Genomic DNA, 18091 nt, shown 5'->3' on the forward strand with positions numbered 1-18091 from the left:
ACACTATCCTTCAGATTTTCTCCTGATGCTTAGAGGTACAGTCTGAAGTCAGTTTCTTGGAGGGTTTTTGGAGACTCAGCACAAACTATCCATGAAAAAAGTGCTTTTAAGGACAGGGGAGAGACAAACCTGCGTGTTTCACACATAGCTGTGTTTAAGGGTGCCACAATGGGAGGAGCACGACTTTCAGGCTGTAATGCTCCCAGATAATATTTCATAGGCTGCATAATATATATAGTAATCCTTGTAGCAGTTTGCCTTGTTACTCTGTATCAGCAGGAGGGATCTCCGATGTAGCCCTGAGAAGGGACCAAGAAGGAATGCTTATCTAGCTGAAAATAGCCCCTGAAGGAATATCCCTTTAATATTAAGAATATGCCAGATTTTAATTTTTTTCGGTCACTGTTATTTAATTATTCATTTTTCCTCCAAACATGCATTGTGGAAATACAAGCAGACAACTGGTCTCATCTCACTGAATGCTGCAGTATTATCCAACAGCAGCTGAGGTAACTCTGGCTTCTGCCAAACCAATAAATGAAGTCCAGAGTGAATAAGCATAGGACTGAGAGCAAGAGCATTAAGATGCATAGAAGGAAGAGTAAATGGAATAAAGGAATATTATGGACTAATTCTGCACGAGTGAAACAAAAATTTCCATGTACTAAGTGGTTCTTTAAACAACTTTATAGATAAATGTCAGATTTTCATTGTTTAATTATAGTCTGCAGTGCAGACTGGAGGTGAACAGAAGACTGATTATGTTTGGACTAAAAAAGAACAGAGGACTGAATATAGAAATAGTAAAGGCAAAGAGTTTGTTCATTTGTGCTTGGTCTGGTTTCATTGCAGTCATTAGAACTGCAGCATGTTCAGAAATGTTGAGGGTCAATTACCTGTTTTGCAGGCAGTTTTCTTTTTAATTTTGCCTAGTTTTACTTTATTTCAGGTGCATTCAGTGGGACTTAGATAAGCAATTACTCAGTTGCAATGACATATGGAGATTTCTGGCTGTATATTTTATTCCTTATGGAGAATGAAGGAAGAAAATTTCCCCTATAAGAGGAATATAAACCTCTTAGACATTATAACAAGGAAAATCATATCAAAACTTTACCTGTATTTCTATAATATTGTAGATAGGCACACATTAGGTAGAAAGCTCTCAGCTTCTCACAATTTCATAAAAATACATAATTAAATCATTATAAACTTGTTAGGTATGAGAAAATTAAACACATTAACTCAGACTAAAAATACAAACAAAAAAAAAAGAAAAAAAGGACTCTTGAAACAGTGGGGTTCCTTTTGCAATGCCTTTAATGTGTGTTCAGAGAAGAAGCTGTGTAGAAAGGACAGAACTGTGACAGGTATGCTTCTCAGAAGTGCTTTGCTTTGGCTGCTGTGAAAAAGGCAAAACGGAGGGAATTTGTGCCTCCAGTGACAAAACACTTGACAGATAGTTGTAAAGGGTGCATTACCTGCCTTTGTCAGATGGGAAACATGTTATGATGCACCAGCTACTTCAAATGATGAATCATACTTTAAAGCATGCTGTTTGATGTACTTCCCATTGCCCTAAGAGACATTTGTTTGAAATTCTGTTTTAAGATGCATGTTGTGATTTCTTTCACTATTTTCTAAACCGCATTTCAATGAGTATTTGAAACTACAAACTCTTAAATTAGAGAAGAAACATGCAAGTATCAGCACATGTTTTTTCTCCATTTCAGGCCAGAACACCTCAAATATGCAGAAGAAAAGAAGTGTAAAAAAAGCCCCCAAAACCTGGGGAAAGAGTAAACAACACTGAGTCTGTGATCAAGAAATCCAGTAGAGCTTACTGCAGGTTTCGTCATTTTGTTCTTGTACAATTCCATTCATTTAAAACTCACTTTTCAAACAGGTGAAGTAATTTATCAAATATACAGTAAACCACAAAAGTTGAGTCAGATGGTCTTTCAGGGATTTCTCTGAAGTGCTATTTCCTCTACTCCATGTCAAAGAAAGAAAATAATTAGGGAAAGACAAAATTTTAAAGAAACAAAAAAAAATCAACCCTGTTATAGCATTTAAACTGGATAGCTTTGAACTAATTGTAATATCTGGAACAGATGTGAAACTAAAATTTCATTGAATGCTAAAAAAACCGACTTTTTTGGAAGTAATGGGGCTCTGCAAATTTTAGCAACAAGAAAAAAATTAAGAATTTTTGCATTCATTTTTATATATGTATTTATTTTTGTTTTATTTAGAGGACTGTTTCATAGGTGGAAATTGCTAAGGGCTGCTAAATAGATGTACAAAAGCTACTTTAAAAGTTATTAAATGGGAAAAGAAATAATGTTTTATATTCATTCCAATCTGAATTTAGGAATAAACTAAGATAAGCTAAAAAGTTTAAATAAATCTCCAAGGCAGTATCCATATACATATGGAAATGAAGAAGAAGGAGCTGTAGTGCTGGCTGGTATAAAATAGCATGCTTGTGTTTTATGATTACTTTGCAAATATATGCCCTGAGAAGGTAAGATAAGGATGGGACAATTTAACAGCTATAACCAGGGCTAAGAGAAAAATAGAGACAGAACACCAAGAAGAGCATGAAGTGCAATTCACACTGATGTCAATTAGACTGTAGTCAGTGACTTCTCATAGTGAAGTATTGCCTCCTATAAAACAGACCCCCTTTTTCTTAGGATGTTTGAAATCTTAACACCCACAGTATTGGAGCATGTTTGATAGAAATATTAGAATGAGTAGGAATGAGGATTCAGCTGGAGGCTTGGAAAAGAATGTGTTATACCAGCTATATTACCTATTTGTTAAAGTAATTTGGAAGCAATGTGCTCAGCCACACTGAAGGCAGCAGAAGCTGAAAGGGAATGAGATTCCTACATCTCCACCATTATAAGCTTATAAGGAAATAAGGAGACAAGGAGAGAGATAGAACAAAAAAAAAAGATGTAGTGCTGTGCTTGGTGGGAGTATACTTACACCCTTCTGAGAGTTCATGATCTCTACAGTAAGAAGTGTTCCTGCCAGGTGGCACAAGATGAAAATCCAGTGAGATGCTAGTCTTTTTTTTGTCTGAACAGTTTTTGTATGAGCATTGCACATTAGACCTCTACCTGTGTGTAGTGAGTTGACAGTGGTTAGATGCCAGGTACCCACCAAAGCTGTTCTATCCATCCTATCCTCAGCTTGACAGGGAAATATAACAAAAATAATATAACAGGAAAATATAACAAAAGGCTTGTAGGATAAGGACAGGGAGAGACCAGTCACCTGAATCCATCATGGGTAAAACAGGAACCATGTGCAGAAAGTAGCTGAATTTATCATTAAAAAAAATCAGATTAAGATAATGAGAAAATAAAAACAAATCTTAAAATACCTTCACCCCACCCTTCCCTTCCTCCCAGATTTGTCTCTTGGATTTCTCTGCCTCTTCCCCTGGGTGCAGAGAGGTAGAAAAGGGTCTCTGTTCATGCTTTGTTCCTCACATTCTTCCCTTGCTCCAGTGTGGGGTCTCTCCTATGGGAGGCAGCCCTCCACAAACATTTGCAACATGAGTTCTTCTCACAAACTTCACAAATTACTCCAGCATGAATCCCTTCCACATCATACCATTCTTCAGGAACAGGCTGCTCTGTAGTGGGTCTCCTGTGGGGTTACAAGTCCTGCCAGCAAACCTGCTCCATCCTGGGCTCCTCTCTCCACAGGTCCTGCCATGAGCCTGCTCCAGCACAGTTTTCCTACAGGGTCATGTTCTCCTTCAGGTGCATTTACCTTCTCCAGAGTGGGTTCTCCACGGAGTGCAGGTGGATTTCTGTTCCACTGGGGAGCCCCATGGCTGCAGGGGCACGGCTGCTTCATCCTGGTCTGCACCAGGAGCTGCAAGGGAATCTCTGCTCCAGCACCTGGGACACCTCCTGCTCCTCCTTCTGCACTGACCTTGGTGTCTGCAGGGCTCCTGCTGTCATGTGTACTCACTCCTCCATTCTCTGGCTGTGATTGTTGCCTCACAGGCTTTTTCCTCCTCCTTAAGCACATTATTCCAGAGGCCCTGCCACAATCGCTGATGGGTTTGACCTTGGCCAGAGGTTGGATCATCTTGGAGCAAGGTGGCATTGGATCTTCTTTTCACAGAAGCCCCCCATGCTAAACCAATGCACCATGCTCTTCATAAGCTCCATGCAGAGACAGTTTCACTGGTGTTGTAATGTTACTGGCTGTTAGCACTGTATTAGTATGGATTATTTAATCCTCTCCAAGCAGATGGATTCTGAATATACTACTCCTGAAATGGTAGCAGCTAAAAATTATTTTCAGGCACTTTCCTGGTATTTCCATGAAGTTAAACTTGAGTAATCTCAATCCCACATGGATCAGTGGGATTCTGCTGTTCCCACTCCACATTTCAGGTTAATTCAAAAGATATTCAGGAATAGCTGAGAGGGCTTCTTGTAAGTATGAAGTTACAGTTCTGTTTACCTGTATAATGTTTGCCCACAGCAAACTCTGACTTGGGTACAATAGTCAAAACAGACTCAGACTATACACAGAAAGGGGTCTTTTTATCTCTGTGTTTTCTGTCTGTTGGCCAATATCTGCCTTGTCTTTCTTCCATCAATATTTTTATCATTTTCCTGCTGAGAACCAAAATTCTCCTTTTTTTTCAATATATAGCGACCAATGCTAATCATGTAGCAAATATCTCAGATGATTCTTTTTGAATGGTAGGTAGTTTTTGCTACCCCTGCTGAATTATTAGAAGAGTCAGCACCAGCCTGCTCCATGCCAGATAGCTGTATATGCAACATGTAAATCACTGTGGATATCCTGAGTCCATTAAAACCAGAAAGGCCAGTGCTGCTTGTTGCATTATCTTCTTCATCAATCTCACAACAAGGAAGAAGAAAGGTGCTGTATGGAAACACAAATTTAAAGCCTCAGGTAGTGTGGCCCTCACCCACACCATTACCACTACAGCAGTGGGAGAGGGCATTCAGTAAGGAGTGTCTTACTTCCTTAAAGCATTACTTCATATGAAAATTTCAGCTGTGGCATGGAATTTGAACTGGGCAGCATTTGAACAAATACATGCTTCTGCTTATATAAACAGCCTAATTAAACCCACTGTTTAAAAGCTTGCAGACCTGGCAGCATGCTTTATAAGGACAGTTTGCCAAGGAAATAAGGAACCTGGGACTAAATTTTTTCAATCTTATGTACAGGAGCAATATAATTGCATTCACCTTCTTGCATAAAGCAAGCAGAATTTGGCATTATCTTCAAAGTGTGCCAAGCTCCTGTGTGCACTGCATGCCTTTGGGTATGTAGTAGCCTAAAAGCAATACAGAAATCAGTAGAAAGAATGCATAACCACTCATTTTATTTCTGGAGCCATTTTAAATTTTATCCTGGTAAATGTCTGTATAGATCTTCAACATAGTGATTGATTTACTTTCAAAGAAAGTAGCTCTGTGCTTCATGTCTTCTGTGTTTTAGCTCTACTGACAATGTGGCTGTTGTTTAAGCAGTATATGTAGTACAGTTAAATATATACATCTGTGTGTGCAATGTATCAGTCCAAAAAGATAGTCATAGAACCAACTGCAGAGAGCACAAACAAAATTTTTTTCAGACCTTCTAATCTGTGCTTGTACATACTATTTTGGTATGAAGCAACAAAATTGTCCAAGAAACTCAACAAAGCTTCACGCTCCAGAATGCTTGCACAGCTGTGCAGCTGTGGACATGCTGCTTCAGTGCCAAGTTAGACCCTGTGTCAAGTATTCTAACTTCCCTCATTTGTTATACTCATCTTTATGCTTTTACATATGGCATAGTAATGCTTTACCAGATGTCACCTGACTTGAAGGGTAGTTTAAACGATGTGTTTGATTCTATGAAATGCACATTTTGACACAATAAAGTGTTCTAGTTTTCTGCCCATCTGTGTACCTGAGCACCCTTAGATAACCTTAGTTGGACAAAATACATCAAACGAACACTAATACATTGTTGTCATATGGCTTTCATCTGTGCTCTTGGCTCCTTTATTACTTGTAATAATGTGCCCTTACAGGAAAGACAGGAAAGCTAGATACATGAAGGGAGAATTGATCCTTAGCATTCTAGGTGAAAGCCTGAATCCATGAGAAGTGCCTTCTCAGAGCTCCAAATGGCAGACAGTACTCTGGCCTATTTCCAGCTGACCCTAAGGAGCCCAATGAATGAAACCAGGTGAAGGACAGTTAAGGCAGTCCCTAGGGCACTGCTTGGGGAAATGCATGGCATGGCAGCAGGGAGGGATAGTTGTACCTACCCTCAGCCCACAGCTGCTGTTACTGGCACTTGGGAGTGGGTTGTGCAGGACTTGGGAGTGCTGCACTTTTCAGTCCTAACCTCCCAGCACAGTCATCCCCAGACTTTCAGTATCCCAAACAATGCTGCTGCCATGATATAACAGCCTCTCCCACAATGTAATGTAGAACTGGGTCCTCCCAGCATCATCCAGCATCTTGGTCAGTAGTTGGCCTCAGCTCTGTGTGACAGAAGTGGTCAGCAGTGACCAGCCTCAGGGTCATTGGCCATTCCTGGTGTCTGAGCACAAGCAGAGGGAGGAGCTACTAGGGGAGGCATGGGAATTGATTGGTGTTTCCTGGGAAATGGACATCACTCCAGCATGAAGAGCTGGGTAAGACAACTTTGCAGATGATTTCTGGAAAGATCATAATGCTCCTCAACGGCTGCATCCAGACCCCTGGAAATTCACAGTGCTTTTTTAATTCCCTTCAGTAGCATAAGAGCTTCCTGCCTGGAACTTCTTTATCAGTTAAGCCAGTGAGTGCCAACCAGAGGAAGAGCTAAGAAAAGCTATTTATATTGAGCACAGAAACTCTTCCCTTTAGCTGAAGTTTTTCCTCCTTTAGCTAAAGAATTTGATTTGATCCCACAGCCTCTGAGCCTGCAGAGCCCTCTCTTGTTGAATAATCTGTCAGCAGCAGGTACTGCCTGTAGCTGGACTGTTTGTAAGCCACAGTCAGTTCAGGAAGCCCAGATTTGCCCTTGTTATTTCATCAGCTGTAGATATGTATTGGTTTTAGGTTGCAAATACTTTGTAACTATGCAGATTGCATCTTGATGCCAGTATACAGACTGAGGACTAGTTGCAGTTCTAGAATACTGAAAATTTCTTCCTACTTGCTAGGAATAGTAATCTAAGATAGAAACTATTTTGGTCTCTTTTCTCCTTTCCTTTCCTTTCCTTTCCTTTCCTTTCCTTTCCTTTCCTTTCCTTTCCTTTCCTTTCCTTTCCTTTCCTTTCCTTTCCTTTCCTTTCCTTTCCTTTCCTTTCCTTTCCTTTCCTTCCTTTCCTTTCCTTCTTTCCTTCCCTTCCCTTCCCTTCCCTTCCCTTCCCTTCCCTTCCCTTCCCTTCCCTTCCCTTCCCTTTCCCTTCCCTTCCCTTCCCTTCCCTTCCCTTCCCTTCCCTTCCCTCCCTTCCCTTCCCTTCCCTTCCCTTCCCTTCCCTTCCCTTCCCTTCCCTTCCCTTCCCTTCCCTTCCCTTCCCTTACCCTTCCCTTCCCTTCCCTTCCCTTCCCTTCCCTTCCCTCCCTTCCCTTCCTTTCCCTTCCCTTCCCTTCCCTTCCCTTCCCTTCCCTTCCCTTCCCTTCCTTCCCTCCCTTCCCTTCCCTTCCCTTCCCTTCCCTTCCCTTCCCTTCCCTTCCCTTCCCTTCCCTTCCCTTCCCTTCCCTTCCCTTCCCTTCCCTTCCCTTTCTTCTCCAGGGTTTTTGTGCTGGATGCAAACTGTCAAAGGAGTTGACTATGTGATATTGGAATGACAATACCAGTATATAAAACTAAAGAAAGTGTGCGTCTGTAAGTCCTTATATATGCCACAGTTGCAAAACTAGTTAGATTAGGTAGTGCAAAGGGAGTTTTTTTTTTATCCAAGTTCAGTTTGGTGACCCAGGTGTTGAGGGTAGACCTATGGTCATTAAACAAATGAAGTAACAAGAAACTGTAAGATATCAAAAGTTATTGTCTGTTGAATTTCATTACTCAGTGATGTTTGACTGCTTCTTTGTAGTCTCCATAAAGATTATTTTGTGGTTCAGAGCCAAAAGCTTCTTTATAAATTAACAAGTACAATTGTTTGTAATTTTTAATAGTAGTAATAGTAAATGTCAGGAGGACAAGGCTTAAAATGCAAAGAAGAGATTATAAATTAGTTTTTTAAAAAAGCAACCAAGGTAGAAATGGAGCTGGGCACCACAAAAAAACTGATCTATTTACCCAGCGAAACACCACAAAGTTTTATTTTAGAACATATATGTGTACTCTGTGAGATGTGCAGAGATCCCAAGGAGGACCACAAGGTGGTGAACGGCCTAAAGGAGAAGCTGTGTGAGGAGTAGCTGAGCTCATTTGGTCTGTTCAGCCTGGAGGAGGCTGATGGGAGACCTCATTGCACTTACAACTTCCTTGTGAGAGGAAGAGGAGGGGCAGACACTGATCACTTCTCAGAGATTTAGGCTGGATATTAGAAAAAGGTTTTTCACCCAGAGGGTAAAACAGGCTTCCCAGGGAAGTGGTAACAGCACCCAGCCTGACAGAGCCCAAGAAGCATTTGAACAATGCTTTTGGGCACATGGTGTGATTTTTGGGAACATCCTGTGCAAGACAAGAGTTGGACACAATGATCCTTTTGGGTCCCTTCCAACTCCACATATTCTGTGATTCTGTGTGATTCCATGATTTTCATGAAGAAAAGAACCCAGAGATGACCAGAGATGAGAGTCTGAGGGTGCCTCCAGAGAGAGAAAACCATGATGTGAGGGTAGCAGCCTGGTAGAGTAGAGGGAGAGATGCATCAGAGGCTGACTTCCTAGAGAGGAGCTGGCTCTCACTGACCTGGGAGACCAGAACAGCAGCCTTGAGCTAAAGGTAATGAAGAGGGTTGATGAGGCCAGGTTTATAGACAAGCTGAACAGTTCTAAGATATGCTTTATAGGTTAAATGACAGTGAGGAGCCAAAGAGAAAGAAGTTTTAGTAATTGTGGTAGTAGGCTGTGGGAATCCATACTCACAGCTGTGTTACCAAAACAGCAGAAAGAGAAGAGGTCAAAATCTTTTGTAGAAAAAAAAAATTGTGTGTTGTTATTTCTTCATATTCTGATCATAGCAATTGGTAGTGTTTAGGAAAAAATCTCCCTGACCTAGCTAGGATAGAAATACTGCACTGGTTGTGACATAGGACTGTTTTGAATAGAAAACAGGAAATTAAGCTCTGATTGAGATCTGTTTCTTATCACTCTTGTCCTACTTTGAAGTTCTTATGTCCAAAGTGTTTTTCTCTGCAAGCACAAGATTGTTTTCATAGAAATAACTCCCCTCCCTTCCTCCCTTCATGAAATTAGCTGTTGATTCCTTTACTTACATATCCTGTCTGAAGAAAACATCTGGAACCCAGGCAGGAGTGAGGTATCTGCGTCAGGGTCTGGAGTGTCCATCTGTGTGGCAACATAAAGGCACTAGGGAGTGTAATGAAACCTGCCCACGCTGCCTGGTCCAGAGTGAAGAAGAGGTCAAATGCCACTGAGCTCCAGATGTCTGGCTGAGCGAGCGGATGAATGTTGGCTGTGTATGAGCAGTGCATTAATGGCTCATGCATTGAAGGCAGCTGAGGGTAAAAAAAATACATGCTGTCAGCAGAAAGGACTAGAGCAGGTTACAGTTCCCAAAGGCAGAGAAAGCTAGCCAGAGAGTCACAGTCAGGTTGTGCTGTCCGTATGACACCACAACTGCTTTTCAGAGTGACTGTGTCTCTCTTTTGTTGTCTGCATTCAGCTGCAGGAACAGGACCACTGCAAAATTCAGTAGTGTTGGGTGTGCATTTGCACCCACAGCAAAGAAGGAGCTGGGTGATGAGTATGCACCACAGTGACTATACAGAATAACCAGAGATTGCTCTGATTGGTTTTCACCTAAATACCCTGTACAACATCAGGGCACTGTGGTGGGAGGGGGTGAGAGATAGTCCAGGGAAAAGTGAGTATGAGTGATCAGCATCTATGCACATAACCATAACAAAGAGGAGACTTCTTAAAGAGAATCAGCATATGCAACATGAATAGTCAAAGGAGCAGAATAGCACTATCTTGCAGCTGGCCACAAGCAGACTTGTGAAAGGGGACTAGGGGAAAGAGAAAGGTTATAGTGGCACTACAGAGTTTCCTTAGGGGGATACGTGTTCTCCATATTAATGCAATCAAGAGCTTGGTCCTCCAGGCACAGGATAAGGTTATCTGTTTAAAAACACTTTTCCTTATGCATTCCAGGACCTGCTTATGCACCTGGGTGACCTTCTCTGCACAGCTATGTGAAAGTGTATCAGCAGAGTCAGTTCTCATTTCTCATCTTTAAATTAATTAACCCCCAAAGAGGAAGACACATGAAATAACATGGGGAGTTTTCACTTAGTTTGGTAAGAAGAAAACACCAAGAGGCCTTTGCCTCTTTAACCTGGTTTTCCATGAGATGTCAGGATACCTAAAACCAGCATATAAAGGTCTGGGTGAGAGGCAAAGGCCTGGGACTTCAAGTAATGTTGTGGAGGTCAAGTCCTTTTTTTCACAGTGTGTGTCCGAGATGGATGTGACAATACTCTTGGGGGAGAAAGGTCTTGCTCAAACAGGTCATGTCTTTGTTATTTAGTCAACTTTTTGTACAAATAGCTACCTTGTCTTATTCATCTTGTAGTGCCCAGTTTTAGAACCCTCCTTCCTTATATGAGGAGACGGATACCTACGTATGTGATTTGCATGTTTGTGTATGCACCCATGAAAACTTACAAGAAAAGTCCTGATAGCCCTATTGTCATCTTGTCATATGTCAGGCTTGATAAGATTGAAAGGTTATTTTCTACTAGTTTTTACAGTGAAACAGTAGTACTTTTTGGGGCTTTGTATCTGGAATAGGAAATCTGGGATCTGAAGAATACAGAAATACTGAAAATCTGCAGGGACCAATACTGCTCCAATTTTTCTGCTTCCCACAGCAAGATTTTTTGTTAGAAATCACTCCTTAAAGTCAATCCCAGGAGATATGGTGCAATACTACATTTCTCTGATGAATTATAGACAGCATCACTGTGCTACAAAATATTGCACATGGAATGTATTTTCTGAGCAATAATTATCTGTCAGACATGCACTATCCAGAATAAAGTTGGGGAGAATTGCTGGTGCCCACAACAACGTAGGAAAGATTATAGAAAATTGATGGAAATTTATAAATCCCTGTAATAATTGTTGTATGTGCTTGTGTTCGATGTTATACACTCCTACAACACAAAGAAAGAACACAGCCTGATGCCTTTAGCTTGTCCTAGAAGAAGCTCTGAAAAGTATGATTGTGCAGGTAACAAGATGCCTGGATTATGGTTCATGATCTCGTGTTCTTGCAGGTTTATATATAGGTAATGCTTGAATGTCTTGAGCCATCAGGTGAGACTTAGATCATGAGACTCTAACACTGGGTAGCTGCCCTTGTCAGTGCTAAGCTCAGCTCAAGGTCTGAACTATATCTGTGTGTTTCTTGCTCCACAGCACAAACTGGACATTGCGTAAGTGTAGGGCTAGTGCTCATGCAGAGGCACAAGGACAAACACTCCCTGCTGCAATAAACAGGTTCTCAGATAAGTGTAATGGTTGTGTCTGAAGTCAGCTTAACCAGATACTGACTGGCAGGCTGTGTTTGACAAAACTACACCTCAACACCCACATTGCTAAAAGAATTTACATAAACAAACACATTAAAACAATTGGTTCTGGTGGTGCAAAATGTATTCTACACACTTTCTTAGCATATCATTTTTGTGTCAAGCTTCTCCATCTCAATGATGGAATTGCCATTGAAAAGGGTGATTGGACCTTGTTCTCAGGAATGTGGTCTCTCTCCTATCAATGTTAGAAATTATTTGGCAAGTGAGATAAGCTTGTGAATCCGGTTAAAAACTGTGCCTTCAAGAAAGAAATACTGGCTTCAGTAAGATCAGAGAGTTGACATCTTGTGGCTGAGGGACCCCTACAAACGTGCAAACACATGGCAAGCCTGTGCAGCTGGATAGCACAGGAGAAACAGAATTGCTTCTTTTAACAGCAACGGGGCCTAAGATCAGCTCAGGGTGACACTGAAACCACACCCTCACTCAGGAACAACTCAGTGCTGCTCCTGACTCTTGGGATAATGGAGCACCTGGAAAAAGGCAGCTACTGGCCTGTTTCATAACAAATATCTGTTTCGGATTGAAGAAGTCTTAAAGAAGCCACAGACAATTTATCCCTCTGCATTTCCTAGGTCAATTGTATCTGACTCTTAAGTGAATGATTTTTTGGTTTGGGAGTTTGTTGGTTTGGTCTTTTTTCCAGATATAGCTGGGGCATTTGAGACTGGTTTCAAGTCCTCTAAGGTACCAGTAGCCTTTACGGTAATTTTCATTAAACTGGTACTGCTGCATGCTTGTTATTGAAGGAAAACAAAGGAGTAAATGAATATTAGATCCAAGCTCTCCCAGCAGCTGTCACAGCTCACACTCCCATTTAAAATTATCTGAGCATATATTTTTGTGGTCCTGGTATCTTGTTTTGTGACCTCTGCCTTCCTGGTCCTAGAGAGTTATCTCTTGCATAAATTTTTTTCATTTACCTTGTGGTGAACAGCATTGAACAAAAATAACTTTTTCTTGGTAACAGTATGAACTAGTTTCTCTTCCCTCACTGTGGACAAGCCTGTTAAAAAACCATTAAGTTTTATATTATTAGCACTTTTTTTGGTACCTAAAACACCTTGGGAAAGGAAGGATTTCATGGCTTTCTAAAAGCTGTACTCAGAACAGTTGTCAGAAGTAAACTGATTCATAATCAATGTTGCCAGGAAGGCATGCTTGAGGGAAAAGAAGTATGTGGGCAGAGAGTACAAGAAACCAAATAAAGGAAATAACAGCTGCTTCCACAGATAGAAGTTGCTGGTAATAAATACCAATAATATTAGAAATTTAGATCAATTATAAAAATGAAATTTATTGCTCGATGGCTGATTCTTTTTTCCTCCTTATTCTCCCCTCTTCCATAACATAGGGTTCCCAAATAAGATTTAGATCGTAGATGGAGATATTACAGCTATTGCCACTTTTGAAAAAGCTTGAGATATCTAGACAGAAGGACAAAGACCCTGCACTTCTGCATCTTGTATCCCTTATGTCTAATTTAGTGGTGGAATGGAGTTTGTGCCCTTGGTTTTCTCATCACTGCCTGAGATAAACTATTTGCTAAGAAGTGGGGCTTATAAAGGCCATCATTAGTAAGTTCTCAGCACAGAATTACATATAGATAAATTAAAATGCCAAGTTTAGACTGTTTCCTTCAGCTAGGTGGCTTTCTGTCTTTTACTGGACCTCCAAGGAACGATCTACCTCTCCTGATTCTTTTCCATAAAACAGCCCTAAAGTAAACCATCTCTTTAGTTTAAAAAATTGGTGAAATTTAGATGTATCCTTTATTCAATCAACTGTTACCTGGTAGTGTTGCAGCACAGTGGTACAATATTGCTCATAATAGCTGAAACTAATTGCTAGTGTCAGGAAGATTGGCAGTGTTTTAGTAAAAGGGAATTCTACCATCAGTTAAATGGCTCTTGGGAAAGAGCTTTGGAAGGAAAAGGGAAAGAAAAAGAAAAAGAAAAGAGAAGAGTGAGTCAGGAGAACAGGGGAGATTGGCACAGTGACAAGCACCTCTTCTCAGGATAATTTTCAACGTTTCTCAAAGGCTCCGTATATTTCTCAGCTTCAGAAAATCTTCAAATTAAGAATTGAATTGTATATATACTAAAAATTATGTTCATTTTCAAGATGCACCCAAAAAAATGAGCCAGAGAATTTTAATAGATTGAAACCCTTGGGGAAAAAATTAAATTGCTTATATTCTTACTTTGGGTCTCTGCCAGATTAATATAGGACACCTGCTAACTAATTTACCTGTAAAATAACCCCTTAACCTATAAACCTATGAGGTAGATTCTGCAATAAAGTGATTGTAGGCCTCCACTATAGTATTGACCTGCAAAGTAGCTGTGGTCAGCCAGCTGCACAAACCCCCTGCTCAGACCAGGGTTATGTCCATCCCTCCTGCTGTGCCAAGTCCATCAAGGCCTGGGCAGTAACACCTGGCTCTTGAGAATACATTCTGTACTCATGAGTTGCAAAAGTACTTTCATGGTAAAATGTAGCTGGCAAACTTGGCAAGTACTGCCACTCTCATTTGACAGGTGGAGTAACAGATGTGGAGAGGTTAAGTGGTTTATTGAAGGTCTCATACAAAGTTGGTGGCAGAGCTGAGAGTATTTCAAGAAGACTGATTCTCATGACCTTGATCTAAGTGACACTCTTTGAAAGTCATCTTATTATTCATACCTTGGTTTTTTGGTTTTTTGGTTTGTTTTGTTTTTGTTTTTTTTTGTAAAATACTAATACTTTATTACAGGAAAGGAGAACCATAAGAAATGGTAAATTAGGAGACCAAGGCTAAAACTATTAATAAAACAGAGGAGGACATTTAGTGCTGACAGACTGCTATGTTGAGTAAACTGGGAGCATGAACACTGCTGGTTCTGGCTTCTGCAAACAGAATTTGTTAAATTAAAAACTGGCACAAGTGATCTTCTGCTGCATTTCCAGATATGGGCTTAGTTTCCCCATGGCTGTCCTCTATGTCTTCATGTTTTAAATCATATAAACTATGACTTCCTGAAAATAAAAATAGCTTTGTTAAACTTAGACTTTTAATAAAGTACATCAGATTACATTAGGCAAGAAAAGTATTTCTTTGCAAAATAAAAGCTTCTGGCTAATAACAAGACATTTTAAGATTTTAAACATTTGCAACATCCTGAGCCTTCTCTCATGTTCATCAGTTCAACTCTGAATGGAGTGAATACTTCTTCTCTCCACAATTAATTTTCTTCTCATACCGAAGTTTAAAACAGCAATAAAACCCTAGACTCTTAATCTGAATTGTTCTATCAGACAGAGAAGTGAAACAGCATAGAGCAGTATCAGCATTTTGTATTTTCTTCTCCATGCACAGCAGGACATCAATCTGCATTCAAATTTGTGAACAGTTTTACTGAAGGCAATCTAAGTATTCCCATGCTAGGGGATAAAGAAGAAAAATATTAGTTTTTTGCTTGCGAGGCAGATTGCCATTCTAGAGTTATCCACAGGCAATCTGTTAGGTGAAATCACAGCTTCTGGAGGTGGACCACCAGGTCATGAAGGCAGCATTTAAGTGCTGGGCTACCTGCACTCCCCTCAGAGCAGGCAGGTGGGGAGTGCAAGCAGAGAAAGCTGGAGCGTGCTGACAGGCAGTGTGAGACACAAGTGGCTTAACTCTTTCAGACTTGTTAAGTGAATTAAATAACTTTGGATGAAGTTTGACATGGATGTGTGAAGGGCCATGGCCTTAACAATGTATTAGATTGATTGCAAATATATTTTCGGGGAAAAACTAAAAGGGAAAGCTAAATCCTACAAATACCTCCTGAGACCAAACATAAGCAATGTGCTACACCATCTTTCTGAGTCTGTCTGCAGGCCTGAATCACAGAGGATTTTTTGCTTGCATTGCAATTTGTCTGTTCACCACAACACGCGCTTCAAGCAAGTTAGGTAATTTGTTTTTTATTCTTGTTCTTTGGTTAACAGATATGGGAACCCTTGGCATCATCAAAGAATGGATGCTCATTCAATCTAATCAGTCAAAATCACAAGCCAAGGAGATTATTCCCTTGCTGAAGAGGATACTGAGGACAGGGCCCTTCTTGCATGGGTACTTTCATTCCTGCCTGCCAGTAGCTCTCTTTCTTTCATTTCTCCATTGCTGCAAGAGGTTGATAACTGTTGGCAATTGCAAACCCACTTCACCAAAGACAGCAGAGTGAAGTGACAACTGGGAAGGATGTGTAGGAGAAGCAGCAGCTAAGAACATGCTTTTCCATAGCACCCTGCTGCCAGCCTGAGGAGATATTACAGAGCTACTCACAGCATTTTCTGCAGTAGTTATTTCATCTGGGATAATAGAAGCACAAAATGAGAAAAAGTCAGCTTACAGAATTAGCAGCCTTACAGTATGGGCATATTGTGACTATATAAAGACAGCAATCACTGAAGTTCCTTCAGTTGCTTCTCTCCAGATAGCAGCACTGGCAATGACTCAAAAATACAGTATGAATTCCAGCAGAACCACTGATACAAAAGGGAATAAACAAGAACAGTGGTGATGTTTTTAATCAACCTCTTGCTCTGTCAGAGGCAGTTTTAAAAGGTTATTTTTACGATTACTTTGTATTTATACACTGTTATTTGCAAATGCACTCCTGCTAGTGTATGCCACTGACTCGTCTGAAAGGCACTTCTCTGTTTTTTATATCCTCACAGGAGTGTGAAGTTGTTGAAGCCTCATGGAAATGGTTCTTTTTCTCTGCCAACCATGCATGCATGCACGTGGATTTGATCTAAATATTTATTAATTCTCCATAGAGAATATAAATACAATAGAACATTCCTTGTATGGCCAGGATCTGACAATCTAATATTTCTGAGCATTATTGAAGTGAAATATTCTATGCATAGCTGTTTAATTTACATTTTTAATTGCACATCAGTGAATTCAGGTGGCCTAAGTCAGGTTTTAGGGCAGTCTTCTATATTTGAAGATCTGTGTGTCATCTGAAATTTAAACAAGAATATATAAAAGGGATTTTCTTTTTGTACTGACAAATGAGAATCCAGCACTAGCTGTCTTTTTCAAACATTTTATGAAACTAAATCTATCCTGTTCTTGGGTTATAAATTTGTATGTTTGATGCAGAGGTATTTTTGGGAAGGAAAGCAGGAATTTTATAGCTTTAAGAGGAGGGTTTGGGGTTGGGTGTGTCTGTGTGTTTGTGTATGTGCTTGTATTCGTTTTAAGTCTCATTTGAAAGAAATGGTAGTAGGAAATTTGTAGAGGAAGACCAGAGCATATTTAGTTATTCTGTTCCTGCACCAGATTGTCCAGGCATAATATACAGAATTCAATGCCATGTCTCTAATCTGAAAGTCTAATTTGTCTCTAATTTTGGAAGTCCTCCACTCTTTTTTTGGCCAAAGGTAAGCAAGTATTCTGGTACTAAAAGTCCTTTAAAACTACCAAAGCTTAACCTAGTTCCAATTGAAGTAAACAGAAATTGTGAAAAATTGCTTTCATTGGGAAGAGAAATAGGCCTTTAGGATATATCCTTTCATTACTATTTATTTCCTTTTATTTTGTCACATTATGTCTTCATAAGAATATCTGCATTGTTGAGGAGGTGGCATGGGAGATAAAGAATCATATTTCTCAGGAAAGCTCACATTGTTTTCCAAATCTAGGTTAATTTTGGGAAAAAACTTGGAGGAGCCCTCCAAATCTGTCCTGTAACCCAAATTACTCAGTACATTGTTTTTGTTTAAACATCCAATAACATATGCCTAGATATTAAACTTGATTTGCCCCGCAAATATCTTATAAAGTATCTTGCAATACCAATCAGTAAACTTTTGCTAGAGGTTAGACATTTTTTTTTTGTAAAAAAGATTCCAACCTTTTGTGAGTGGAGTGAATCTGCTGGCGTAACGTAACATGGAAAGCTCTGGCAACTATGTGAAACAGGTTTGAGCAGCACTGGTTGCCAGCAACATGTCTTTGCTGTTGTTCCCACTTGTTTTCCACATTACTGCAGTTGTTCTAGCACTGGCAGCATTCAGGTTAAAAAATATATTTAAAGAAAGCTTAGTGCCAGAGAGGATTTCAACAGTTTTTAAGCATGATCCCACTTTGCATGGGTAAACTGGGCTATTTTCCAGCAAGACTGTGATTTAAACAGAGATCTAGCTACCAGCACTTGAAGTTCCATGGGGACATGGTCTCAAAATTGATGCTGACAAAACTGTGAACACTGAGGGTGGGAGTTATGAAGTAGAACATCATTCCCAGTCTTACTCCCA

Source organism: Erithacus rubecula, assembly GCF_903797595.1.
Source record: "Erithacus rubecula genome assembly, contig: SUPER_Z_unloc_2, whole genome shotgun sequence".
NCBI lineage: Eukaryota > Metazoa > Chordata > Aves > Passeriformes > Muscicapidae > Erithacus > Erithacus rubecula.